At 33.9% G+C, this 12,286-nt stretch overlaps 1 protein-coding gene across 2 annotated transcripts in view; it reads left to right on the top strand.

The window, feature by feature from the left end:
• The window catches only part of LOC144974616 (uncharacterized), an 11,367-nt gene extending 10,103 nt beyond the window's left edge, over nt 1–1,264 (top strand). Inside the window, exon 7 of one of the 2 annotated variants that reach the window (XM_078917655.1) lies at nt 1–1,264. This exon is cut by the window's left edge and continues 937 nt beyond it. The gene's annotated coding sequence lies outside the window, so the exon portion shown is untranslated. The other variant, XM_078917656.1, reaches the window with a different exon arrangement.
• The last annotated feature ends 11,022 nt before the right edge of the window (nt 1,265–12,286 follow it).

Genomic DNA, 12,286 nt, shown 5'->3' with positions numbered 1-12,286 from the left:
GAGGTACATACTGTGTCTTCTATCCCCTCATATCTGTTTTCCAACATGCTTTCTGTCTTTGTCTTGGAATGAGATTACTTTTTTTTTTTTCCTGGCCCTGGCCGGAGTCCTGCCTGGGAGGGAAACAGTCAAATGCATAGTTATTGTCTTGGGAGATGATATTTTTTTCCTTGTAAATCATCTCTCTGTTATGTATTATCATATTTGTTATTTTTAATGTATAATGTAAGCATTTGAGTGTATTCCTTTTTGTTGGATTTTGTGCTTGTCAGGATGAGACTTTTCGGTGATCTCAAACTAAGTACTTTGATAGTGTGCTCTTGGAATCTACATTTGTTCCCAGTTCCCCTTTGTCTTACTTTTTCTTGGGTGCTTTATTTGTAATTCTAGAACTTTTTACTATCCCATTTTCTTCCTTTTTACTGGCGCTGATATAACCTAAATGTGTTGCAAGCGCCGTAAAACCCGTAAAAACATAAACATAAAACATGGTCAGTGACGTGTATGATTTTTAGAGCATTCGTTCTTTTACTTACCTTCCTATAATGTGCCTTTTAATTTGTACATTACGATGAGATGACCGAGTTATTAAGGAATGGAGTAAAGTTTATTCAGATTTATTTGCATACCTTTAGGAATTGAATAGATATGATGATTAAGAGGAGTATTTTTATAGGGCAAATATCAATTTGTTGTATAAAACAAGAGTGAATTGTAGTTATTGGTGTATTGTAGAACTACTTTATAGGTACATGGAGTTTAGTATTTATTACAATAGAAATACAATATTATAGAAATGATGTAAAAATTACAGAATTATGATGATGAATACTGTAGTGAAGACTAATTTGTAAGTAAAATAATTTAATGTAAAGTAATTGTCGAAGGTAAAGAGTCAAACACGACAGAAGGTGAGTCAGATTAGAGTACTGCAAGGCACTGTTCTCGGGCCACTCCTCTTTCTCATTTACATCCATGACATGCCAAAAGGTCTTCAACCGGGGTCTATGTTGAAATTGTTTGCAGATGTCAACCTCTTGTACAAAGAAATAAAAACGGGGATCTCCAATGGAAACCTCTACATGAAAGACGCTCCATCAACAAACTCCTGGTATTCCACAAAGCACAAAACGTAAAACTCTAAATTCCAACTAGCCATTTGAAACATAACAACAACAAAACAAGAAATTCAGCATTTAATTTTGAAATCCCCCACTCAGAACAAACCATCATCTTTACTCTTTCTTCCCCTCCACCATGCGACATTGGAACTCCCTACCAACCACTTGTAAACAAGCCCTTTCGATTGATGACTTTAAAAAATCGCTCCCTGCTTCCCTCTAAAAATCCCTGTTATTGAAAAGAGGGCCATACAATCTTCAGCCTGAAGCTTTGGCCTTAATGGAAGAAGAAACTGAAGAATCAAATAGTAATTCTTAAAATGGAGAGTTTCCAAATATTTATCAGTGATTAGGAACATGGGTTTTTCACAGAACAGCCACTTTTGCAGATTTAATCGGTTTATATAAAAAAATTTTGGAGGTCAAATTTAGGAAAATTTCAGATTTGGTGCTTCAGATTTGAATTTTTAAAGTTAAATTTTAGATTGAAATTAGAGAATATGTGGTTATTATAGTCATAAATTAATTTATGTCCAAATTTTATCTACACCACACAATCTCTAAAGTATTTTTAAGTGACAATTTATATAAATTAATAAAGATGAAAATCATACATTTTGGGTTTATAGAAATTGTTTTTCTTCAAATTCGGATTCTTTCCCGTAAACAGCCAATGTTTTATTAGCTGTTTGTGGCAAATAAGCTTTTAATGAAGTCCCTGATTGACTTTAGGTAGTTTGATTTATTGAATAGGTTGTGACCCTTTATATATATATATATATATATAATATAATATATATATATATAATATATATATATATATATATATATATATATATATATATTATATATATATATATATATATATATATATATATATATCAATGTTACAGGGTATTTTAAAAGGTTGATCAGTTGATTGTCATATATTCAATTTTATTCTTCAATTCGGTTCAATCGGAATAATTTCAATATTCTGCTTTCATTTAGACTGAGCTTACCTTTGCATTGATGGATGAAAATTCCAATCTGGGCAAAAAGTTGGTCATAATTAAGGTTGTGCAGTAAGTGAGATGCTTTGAAGCAAGATTTTAACTGTTTTATGGTATTATTTGCATATATATTATTCAAAATAATTATTTAAAGGATGACAATGGTTGAAGGAATGTAGTATTTTTATGGTATAATATTGGTTGAATTTCAAACATTTTAGCCAATCTGTTGATGATGAATCCATGTCCAACCTTTTGTATTCTCTTGTTCCAGGTGTAGGGTAAAATCTGATGCCGAAAGATGCAACAGTACATGGCAAAAGCAGAAAGGAAAAACTTTACATCTTTACATATATCCATCTTAAATAACAATGGAGTGATTTGAATGCATTATGTTTGCTTTACTTTTACAAGTACATCTTCATGGCTAAATTCAATTATCTGAGAGGAGGGTGTGGGGGGGGGGGGGGATGGTTGGCATAGTAGATCGGGCAGTGCACTTTCCTTCTGATGTCATAGTTTCAAATTCCATTTCTTGAGCAAGAAGTTCAGCCCTTTACTCAGTTATTCTTTTTTTGAAATCCCTTCCTTTTAGCAATAATATAATGGTTAAGTTATTAAGGTATTGAAAGGTTTCACACTTATGTGTTATGCTTTTAACTAATTTTCTTTAGAAAAAATTGCCTGGATTCGATAATTGAATAAGGATGTTACAATTGAAGTTTGCATGTTTTTTACTGTTTTACTTGATACCCTTTTTTATCAGAAGAAAAACCAAATCATTGGAATAGGAAGAATTGTTTGTTGATCAGGGTTGTACATAATGTCAATAGATAAAATAAAAATGAGCCTTTGATTAGAAAATACTATGATGAAACCAAAACAAGGAAAAGACGACGGAGAAGAAAAATAATACTAATATTAATATAATATAATATAATATAATATAATGGAGAAGTATCATAATACCTAAAATTGTATTAGATGGTAAGATTTTTATTTCATTTTTGAGTCTTGAAATGTTTGTTGTTTGATAATTATGAATGCTCTCTCGGTAACGGTGTATTGAACTCTAATTATGACAGTATGACGGCCCTCCCTTGGTCAGTGGATTTTTGCACTAGTCTACAGCTGGTCTGAACCCATCTATTTAATTTATGTCATTAAGACATCTCCATGATTAAGCTGTAAACACAGGGTGCTTTAATTGTAATTCGAAAAGTTTTTACTATCCCATTTTCTTCCTTTTTACTGTCGCTGATATAACCTAAATGTGTTTGAAGCGCCGTAAAACCCTTAAAAACAAAACAAAACAAACATATTTTAAAATTAGATCATCATCACTATACAGGTTTCAGTCAGCGAGTCATTTTAAGGAAACTTTTGTCATTCATAAAAATGCGAGGACTCCAGAGGCTGTGATGGCATGAAAAAATGAACAATACAACATCAAAAAAAAAAAAGAAAGGGTAAAATAAACAATAATAAACAACAACAAAAACAAACCCCAAAGAACATTTCAGGCTCAACCCCCCAGCCACCAAAAATAACGATAGAAAATCATATTACAATTAAATATTCATACCATGATATTCATCCAGTATTTCAATCGTTAATTTATAAAGATCGCCATGATAGTTTTAGAGCAAAGAAGGATTTTTTGGGTTTTTTTTTACGTTTTTGTTTTTTTGTAGTTTTTAATATTTTTTAAATTTTAAAATAACTGTTATAAACTTATAAGTGTGTCATTTAGTATGCTCCCTTGATATGTCATTTAAATTTATGTCTCAGCACATTATTATACAATTGTTCTACCATATAAATACATATATGTGTGTTCATACCATTAGATTAAACAATGTGTGCTCTAAGTCACGGGGAAAAAGGGGTAGCAGGGAGGTACATACTGTGTCTTCTATCCCCCTATGTCTGTTTTCCAACATGCTTTCTGTCTTTGTCTTGGGATGAGATTACTTGGTTTTGTCCTGGCCCTGGCCGGATACCCTGGCTGTGAGGGAAGCAGTCTTAGTTAGTTTTGGGAGATGATATTTTTTTCCTTGTAAATCATCTCTCTGTTATGTACTGTATAATGTTTTTTTTTTACATTTAGGTGATCTCAAACTAAGTACTTTGATGGTGTGCTCTTGGAATCTACATCTGTTTCTTATTTGAACCAATTCCCCTTAGTCTTACCTTTTCTTGGGTGCTTTAATTGTAATTCTGGAACCTTTTACTATCCCATTTTCTTCCTTTTTACTGGCGCTGATATGACCTAAATGTGTTGCAAGCGCCGTAAAACCCTTAAAAACAAACAAAAAGAAAAAGAGGTACCTAAGTAAGGGTTTTTTGTTTTGTTTTGAACTCTAATTTCAATTTAGTTTTGATTTTTTTTATAAGTATTTAGCCATATATATGAGTGTTGTTTGCAGCAAATGTATTCTTCCAGTAGCGTCTATACTCACCATTGATGTCATGACTTTATTGAAACTTTTGTTTAGCTAACTGATGGATTGGGTCTTTTGACCGCACACGGAGGGTAAGGAGGCCAATTCCCCTTTGTCTGCCTTATTCTTGGATGCTTTAATTGTAATTCTAGAACTTTTTACTATTCCATTTTCTTCCTTTTTACTGGCGCTGATATAACCTAAATCTGGGTGGGGTTCCCTACCTCCACAGTGGGCAGGGAGGTACTTACCTGTCTTCTATCCCCTTATATCTGTTTTCCAACTTGCTTTCTGTCTTTGTCTTGGTGTGATTGCTCGGTTTTGTCCTGACCCTGGCCGGAGTCCTTGACTGGGAGGGAAACAGTCAACTGCATAGTTATTGTTTTGGGAGATGATTTTTTTTTTCCTTGTAAATCATCTCTCTGTTATGTGTTATTATATTTGTTATTTTTAATGTATAATGCAGGCATTTGAGTGTATTCCTCTTTGTTGGATTTTGTGCTTGTGTCTGGATGAGACTTATAGGTGATCTCAAACTAAGTGCATTGGTGGTGTGCTCTTGGAATCTACATCTGATCCCTATTTGTTCCAAGTTCCCCTATGTCTTACTTTTTCTTGAGTGCTTTAATTGTAATTCTAGAACTTTTTACTATCCCATTTTTTTCCTTTTTACTGGCGCTGATATGACCTTAATGTGTTGCAAGCGCCGTAAAACCCTTAAAAACAAAAACAATATAACCTAAATGTGTTGCAAGCGCCGTAAAACCCTTAAAAACCAGAACAACGGAGGGTAAGGAAGTCACTCGTCCTGTGTCTTCTATCTCTCTCATTTCTGTTTTCCTTATCCAGGTTGCTTTCTTCAAATTAGATACCCATGTTTTGTCCTAGCCCTGGCCAGAGTCCTTTGATGAGTCCTGTAAATCATCCCTCTTATGTACTGTTATAGTTTGTTTTTTTTTGTTTTGAGTATAATATTTTGTCAGCATTTGAGTATGATTGTCTCAGTGGGATCCTGTGCTTTTGTCTTGATGGGACTTTCAGTTGATTTAATTCTAAGCACTTTGAATTGATAGATTGCTCTTGGAATCTGTCTCGATTCCCTATTGTATCCAGTCTCCTTTGCCATTTTTTTTTTCTCTTTTCTCGGAAGCTTTTAATTGTAAATTTAGATTTTCTTGACTATCCCATCCTTTTCCTTTTTACTGGCACTGAAATGACCTAAAAGTATCGCGAACATTGTAAAATCCATAATAATAAACAAACTTATCTTTTCCATCGATGTCGCATAGAGGCCAACTGTCTTGATTTGGCTATCTGTAGAAAAAGATAAATTTTTTTATCTTACTCCTTAATAAATATTATACCTTGGATGTTACATAGATCCAATCATTACAATTTTGAAAATTTTAAGTTTTGATCAAGAGAAATACCGTACACATATGATAAATTTTACCATTTATTTATTTATTAAAGCACCAGTATGAGTCTTTTCATATTTTACCGTACAGATTTTTATCAGAGACTAAAACAGGATAAAATAAGATATGAGTAGCTTTGTCATCTATGCATTTCCTGTTTTAAATCCGTAAGGGAGCAAGAGCATCTTATGAGCCATTCAGCTTTGAATGATGATTATCAAAATACAGAAAAGTGAGTGGAGCAGGCACTTATATTGGTAACAACAAGAGATGAAGTGAGTAGGAAAGTGCCAGAAGACAATAGAGAATAAACATTTTTCGGGGGATCGTGGATAGCTCACACGGTAGAGTCACGCTCTCACCAGCCAGGCAGAGTTGTCGTACCAGTAAGGTCGTGGGTTCAAACCCCCATCACCGCCGCAAAAATTTTTTCTTCTCTATTGTCTTCTGGCACTTTCCTACTCACTTCATCTCTTGTTGTTATCAAAATACAGTGTGGTCAATAGTCGTGAAAAATCCTAAAATAAGAACCCCCCCCCCCCCCCCCCCCCCCACTGCCTTAATTAAAACCTGATGTTTTTGATTCTGGTGAAATAATACTCAGAAAATGTTGTGAGCTGAATTTGAGACTCAGAAGTATCACACAGAGTGACTGATATTGTAAAAGAGCTGAGCTAGTTTATGGAAAGGTGTCTATCGCAGTCTATCAAATGATTGGTTCTGTCTTTAAAAGGAAATTTGGGTCCACATGATTCATTGATATGATATGATATAAGTCCAGATTTATGTAGGCTTCTACAGCCTTTTATCTGCTCTTGTGCATTCGTGAACGTATTAAATTCAAGTCTCTCAAAATTGGGCATGCCACATAGTGGAAGATGTCTGAATTAAACTCTACAAGCAGTATTTTTCTGTTTCACAATGAGCATCAAGACGGCACTTGAATGCCTGCATCACAATTATGTTAATTCAAACTTAAATTGCTTTCTATTTCAAAAGATTGGTTTCTCACTTTTTGCAAAATGGAATTTTATACAAAATTATATAACTTACAACAGCATGTTTCTGAATTGCTTCGATTTTGAGGATTCAGAAAGTATCAGATATTGAAAAAAGAAGAAAAAAAATACTAAGTACTGTATATAATTAACTTGCATCAAGTTATCTTATTTTGTTTTCTTTCTTTACAACATCATGTACATTTTGTTTCAGTTTTTGTCTTTTAGATTTTTGTTACCACACAATCTTGCCATAAAAAAATATTTGTTGTTTTCTTTTTTTTTTTTTCGATTTTATAAAGTTTTTGTTATAGATTCGTTATTTGGATGACCTTTTGACCTTTTCTGTCTGAATCTTTTATTTTTTTAAAATTGCTTTCATTTTTCTTGTTTTAAAAAAATGACAATATCTTTAATTTTTTTCAACCACTAAATCCAATTTATCACTGCATTATATTGTAGACCACAATAATTCTGTGTTGTTATGGTGGCTCCACCACTCCCTTCCTACTTTTTCCTTTCAGTTGATGAAATGAAATTAGGATAAGAGAAACATTGTTTTGGTAGTTTTCCATCATTTCACCCACCTATGTATTCCATATTATTTTGACCACAAATGTACAATATATATTATAATATATATTGTGTGTACCCATGTGTGAGCACGCTTGTTTGTGTGTGTGTGTGTGTGTGTGTGTGTGTGTGTGTGTGTGTGCGCATATCCATGAGCATGTTTTGTTATATGCTTTGTACAATTGACATTGGACTGGCCTGGGTGGGGTTCCTACCTCCCATAGTGAGCATCTGGGTGGGGATCCTGACCTCCCATAGCGGGCAGGGAGGTACATACTGTGTCTTCTATCCCCTTATATCTGTTTTCCAACATGCTTTCTGTCCTTGTCTTGGAATGAGGTTACTTGGTTTTGTCCTGGCCCTGGTTGGAGTCCTGGCTGGGAGGGAAACAGTCAAATGCATAGTTATTGTTTTGGGAGATATTTTTTTCCTTGTAAATCATCTCTCTGTGTTATGTATTATTATATTTGTCATTTTTAATGTATAGTGTAAGCATTTGAGTGTGTTCCTCTTTGTTGGATTTTGTGCTTGTGTCCAGATGAGACTTATAGGTGATCTCAAACTAAGTACATTGGTGGTATGCTCTTGGAATTTACATCTGATCCCTATTTGTTCCCAGTTCCCCTTTGTCTTACTTTCTCTTGAGTGCTTTAATTGTAATTCTAGAACTTTTTACTATCCCATTTTCTTCCTTTTTACTGGCGCTGATATGACCTAAATGTGTTGCAAGCGCCGTAAATCCCTTAAAAACAAAAAACAAACCATAGTGAGCAGGGGGGTACATACTGTGTCTTCTATCCCCTTATAACTGTTTTCCCTGGGTGGGGATCCTGACCTCCCATAGCGGGCAGGGAGGTACATACTGTGTCTTCTATCCCCTTATATCTGTTTTCCAACATGCTTTCTGTCTTTGTCTTGGAATGAGATTACTTAGTTTTTTTCCTGGCCCTGGTCGGAGTCCTGGCTGGGAGGGAAACATTCAAATGCATAGTTATTGTTTTGGGAGATAACATTTTTTTCCTTGTAAATCATCTCTGTGTCTGTTATGTATTATTTAGCAATGACTATCCCGCACAAATCTTTGGGCCTCTTTTTCGCTCACGAAGTGCCCAAATTCGCGTCAAAATATGGGACGAAGCCGTTTCGTATATGTTATTTTAAAAAATTAATTACGACGCTGTTTATCGATGAATATGACTGAAAGTTGGCACACAGTTAGAAAAAAGGTCATTTTAGATTATGTTAAGCGACAAAACTCGTGTGATTACCAGAAGACCGTTAAAAATAGATTTTTACTCTTTGGAGTAAAATATTTCTAAAACTACCGGGCGTGGAGGTTTTGTCGCTGACAAGGTAATACATGAACATTTCATTTTTTTGGTTGTAAAATTTCATATGAATATGACGAGTACTTTTCCCGTATTTTACAAAACACCATCCTAATTTACTCTTCAAGTTTCAATCTTTTAATCCACTTATTACGCAAGATACAACCAAAGGTCGAAAAAAAAATGCCAAAAAAGCGTCCCATATTTTCGCGTTTTTTTCCTCTTTGCGGGTCATCCAAATAAATGACAACTTTGAAACTGCATAACTTGTTTATTTATGAATGGATTTTCAAAATTCAAAAACATTTTTACTCAGTGGAGATAGGGCTTTGATTTTAGACAAAAATTTTCCTCAAAAAGAGAAAAAAACATTTTTCATAGTCATTGCTATATTATTATGTTTATTATTTTCAATGTATAATGTAAGCATTTGAGTGTATTCCTCTTTGTTGGATTTTGTGCTTGTGTCCGGATAAGACTTATAGGTGATCTCAAACTAAGTACATTGGTGGTATGTTCTTGGAATCTACATCTGATCCATATTTGTTCCCAGTTCCCCTATGTCTTACTTTTTCTTGGGTGCTTTAACTTTTTACTACCACATTTTCTTCCTTTTTACTGGCGCTGATATAACCTAAATGTGTTGCAAGCGTTGTAAAACCCTTAAAAACAAAACAAACATCTATGGTAAGTGCATTAACCATTATGAGTTGAAAGAAAAAGTTTTATATAAATGTCATCTATTTATTATTGTTTTTATTATTATTATTATTATTATTATTATTATTATTATTATTATTATTATTATTATTATATATTATTATTATTATTATTATTATTATTATTATTATTATTATTATTATTTTGAATTTGATTCTTGAGATAGCCATTTAAAAAAAATCTAAACTTTGTTAAATTGCGTTACATGTTACAAATAATAGTTTTGTAAATATACATTTTAAAGAAAAATACTGTAATGTTTATTCATATTATTTTGATTTTTAAATTTTGATTTTAGTAATTTATTTTTTTTGCCAATGACATAGTATACAATGTTTGTTGATTTTTTGTTGGTGTTAATTTAAGAGATAATTCACATGGGTGGCTGGGTGGGGTTCCTGACCTCCCATAGTGGGCAGGGGGGTACATACTGCGTCTTCTATCTCCTTATATTATCTGTTTTCCAACATGCTCTCTGTCTTCGTCTTAGATTGACATAACTTGGTTTTGTCCTGGCCCTGGCTGGGAAGGAAACAGTCAAATGCATAGTTATTGTTTTGGGAGATGATATTTTTTTCCTTGTAAATCATCTCTCTGTTATGTATTATTATATTTATTTTGAATGTATAATGTAAGCATTTGAGTGTATTCCTCTTTGTTGGATCTTGTGCTTGTGTCCGGATGGGACTTTTAGGTGATCTCAAACTAGGTACTTTGATAGTGTGCTCTTGGAATCTACATCTGAACCCTATTTGTTCCCAGTTCCCCTTTGTCTTACTTTTTCTTGGATGCTTTATTTGTAATTCTAGAACTTTTTACTATCCCAATTTCTTCCTTTTTACTGGCACTGATATAACCTAAATTTGTTGCAAGCGCCGTAAAACCCTTAAGATAAAAAAAAAAACAAAAACATCACATGGGTGGGGTTCCTGGCCTCCAATAGTGGGCAGGGAGGCACTTATTCTGTCTTCTATCCTCCTATATCTGTTTTCCAACTTGCTCTGTCCACCCAGCAGTGATTGGGTAGCTGGTTCTGTTAGATCTGGTGAAAGGGACTTTGCGATAGACTAGCGTCCTATCCAAAGGGTAGCAAACAATTGCTATTGTCCGTTTCACGCTATAGAAACCGGGATATACTCTGGCTCCTTGGACCTAATGGCTCTGAAGGACTACTTAAGTGCTTTTAAACCAGATTTAAATCTCGTGACTGGGTGGGGATCCTGACCTCCCATAGCGGGCAGGGAGGTACATACTGTGTCTTCTATCCCCTTATATCTGTTTTCCAACATGCTTTCTGTCTTTGTCTTGGAATGAGATTACTTGGTTTTGTCCTGGCTCTGGCCGGAAGCCTAGCTGGGAGGGAAACAGTCAAATGCATAGTTATTGTTTTGGGAGATGATATTTTTTTCCTTGTAAATCATCTCTCTGTTATGTATTATTATTTTTATTTTGAATGTATAATGTAAGCATTTGAGTGTATTCCTCTTTGTTGGGTTTTGTGCTTGTGTCTGGATGAGACTTGTAGGTGATTTCAAACTAAGTACATTGGTGGTATGCTCTTGGAATCTACATCTGATCCCTATTTGTTCTCAGTTCCCCTTTGTCTTACTTTTTCTTGGGTGCTTTAATTGTAATTCTAGAACTTTTTACTATCCCATTTTCTTCCTTTTTACTGGCGCTGATATAACCTAAATGTGTTGCAAGCGCCGTAAAACCCTTAAAAACAAAAACAAAAACAAATCTCGTGACTTCTATCATCTTCATTTTTTTACTGGCACTTAAATGTCGCAAACACTGCAAAACCCACAAGAATAAAAACAGATTAAAAAGAAAACACAACATAACAAAACAAAAGAAACAACATTAACAAAAAAACAAAACAAAAACAAACCAAAACAGACACATTGCCAGTTTGTTCCGTGGAATCTACTTCTCCGCCACTGCTTTGAACCAGTCTTCGTTGCCCCTTACTCCTATCTTGTCTATCACCAGTCTGGTCTAAATATAGTATGCATGCCTTTTAAAATATGTCATGAAAAACATAAAGCAAAACAAACCAAAAAAAAATAATGATTTGCTCTCACTACACAATGCATGATTGATTCTTGTACATTCTATTTTTGCAATAATATAATGTTTATTCGCTATTCTCTGTGCCGTCCCCCCACACACATTTTTTATCTGTAATATATCATAATATTTTCTACCCTGCTGTACAATGACAAAAACTTCCTTTTTTATATATTTTTGCAAAAAACATTTTACTTTACATTTATATAGATAGTATGCGCTTGGCTAAGAGGCTCATAACATTGCCATCCGGAAGTATAACGGACCAACACGCAAAACTGTGTGTATCCATGAACGTTTATAGTCAAGTTAATACAGTTCAGTGAGCATTACTCATAACGCGGATGGCAAAAAAAACAATAACAAAGACCTGAGTGACGTCATCTTCGAACTATCTATATCGATAGGTCAAAATGACCCCAAACTTGTAAAAAACAAATTCTTCAGTAATGTTTGCAAGTTGGTTGTCAATTTCATCACAAATTTACAATATGGTAAATGTTTTTGTTTCTTTTTTTTTCAGGCCAAAACGAAAAAAACGCATTTCGTCAATGTTGTCAGTTTTCAGAACTTTTATCTGCCTGTGTGATCCTATGCTTCATGTCTGGGTGGGGTTCCTACC

Source organism: Berghia stephanieae, chromosome 6, assembly GCF_034508935.2.
Source record: "Berghia stephanieae isolate SIO BIC M18660-M18661 chromosome 6, UCSD_Bste_1.3, whole genome shotgun sequence".
Classification (NCBI taxonomy): Eukaryota; Metazoa; Mollusca; class Gastropoda; order Nudibranchia; family Aeolidiidae; genus Berghia; species Berghia stephanieae.
This window is presented reverse-complemented; position numbering and strand designations above follow the sequence as displayed.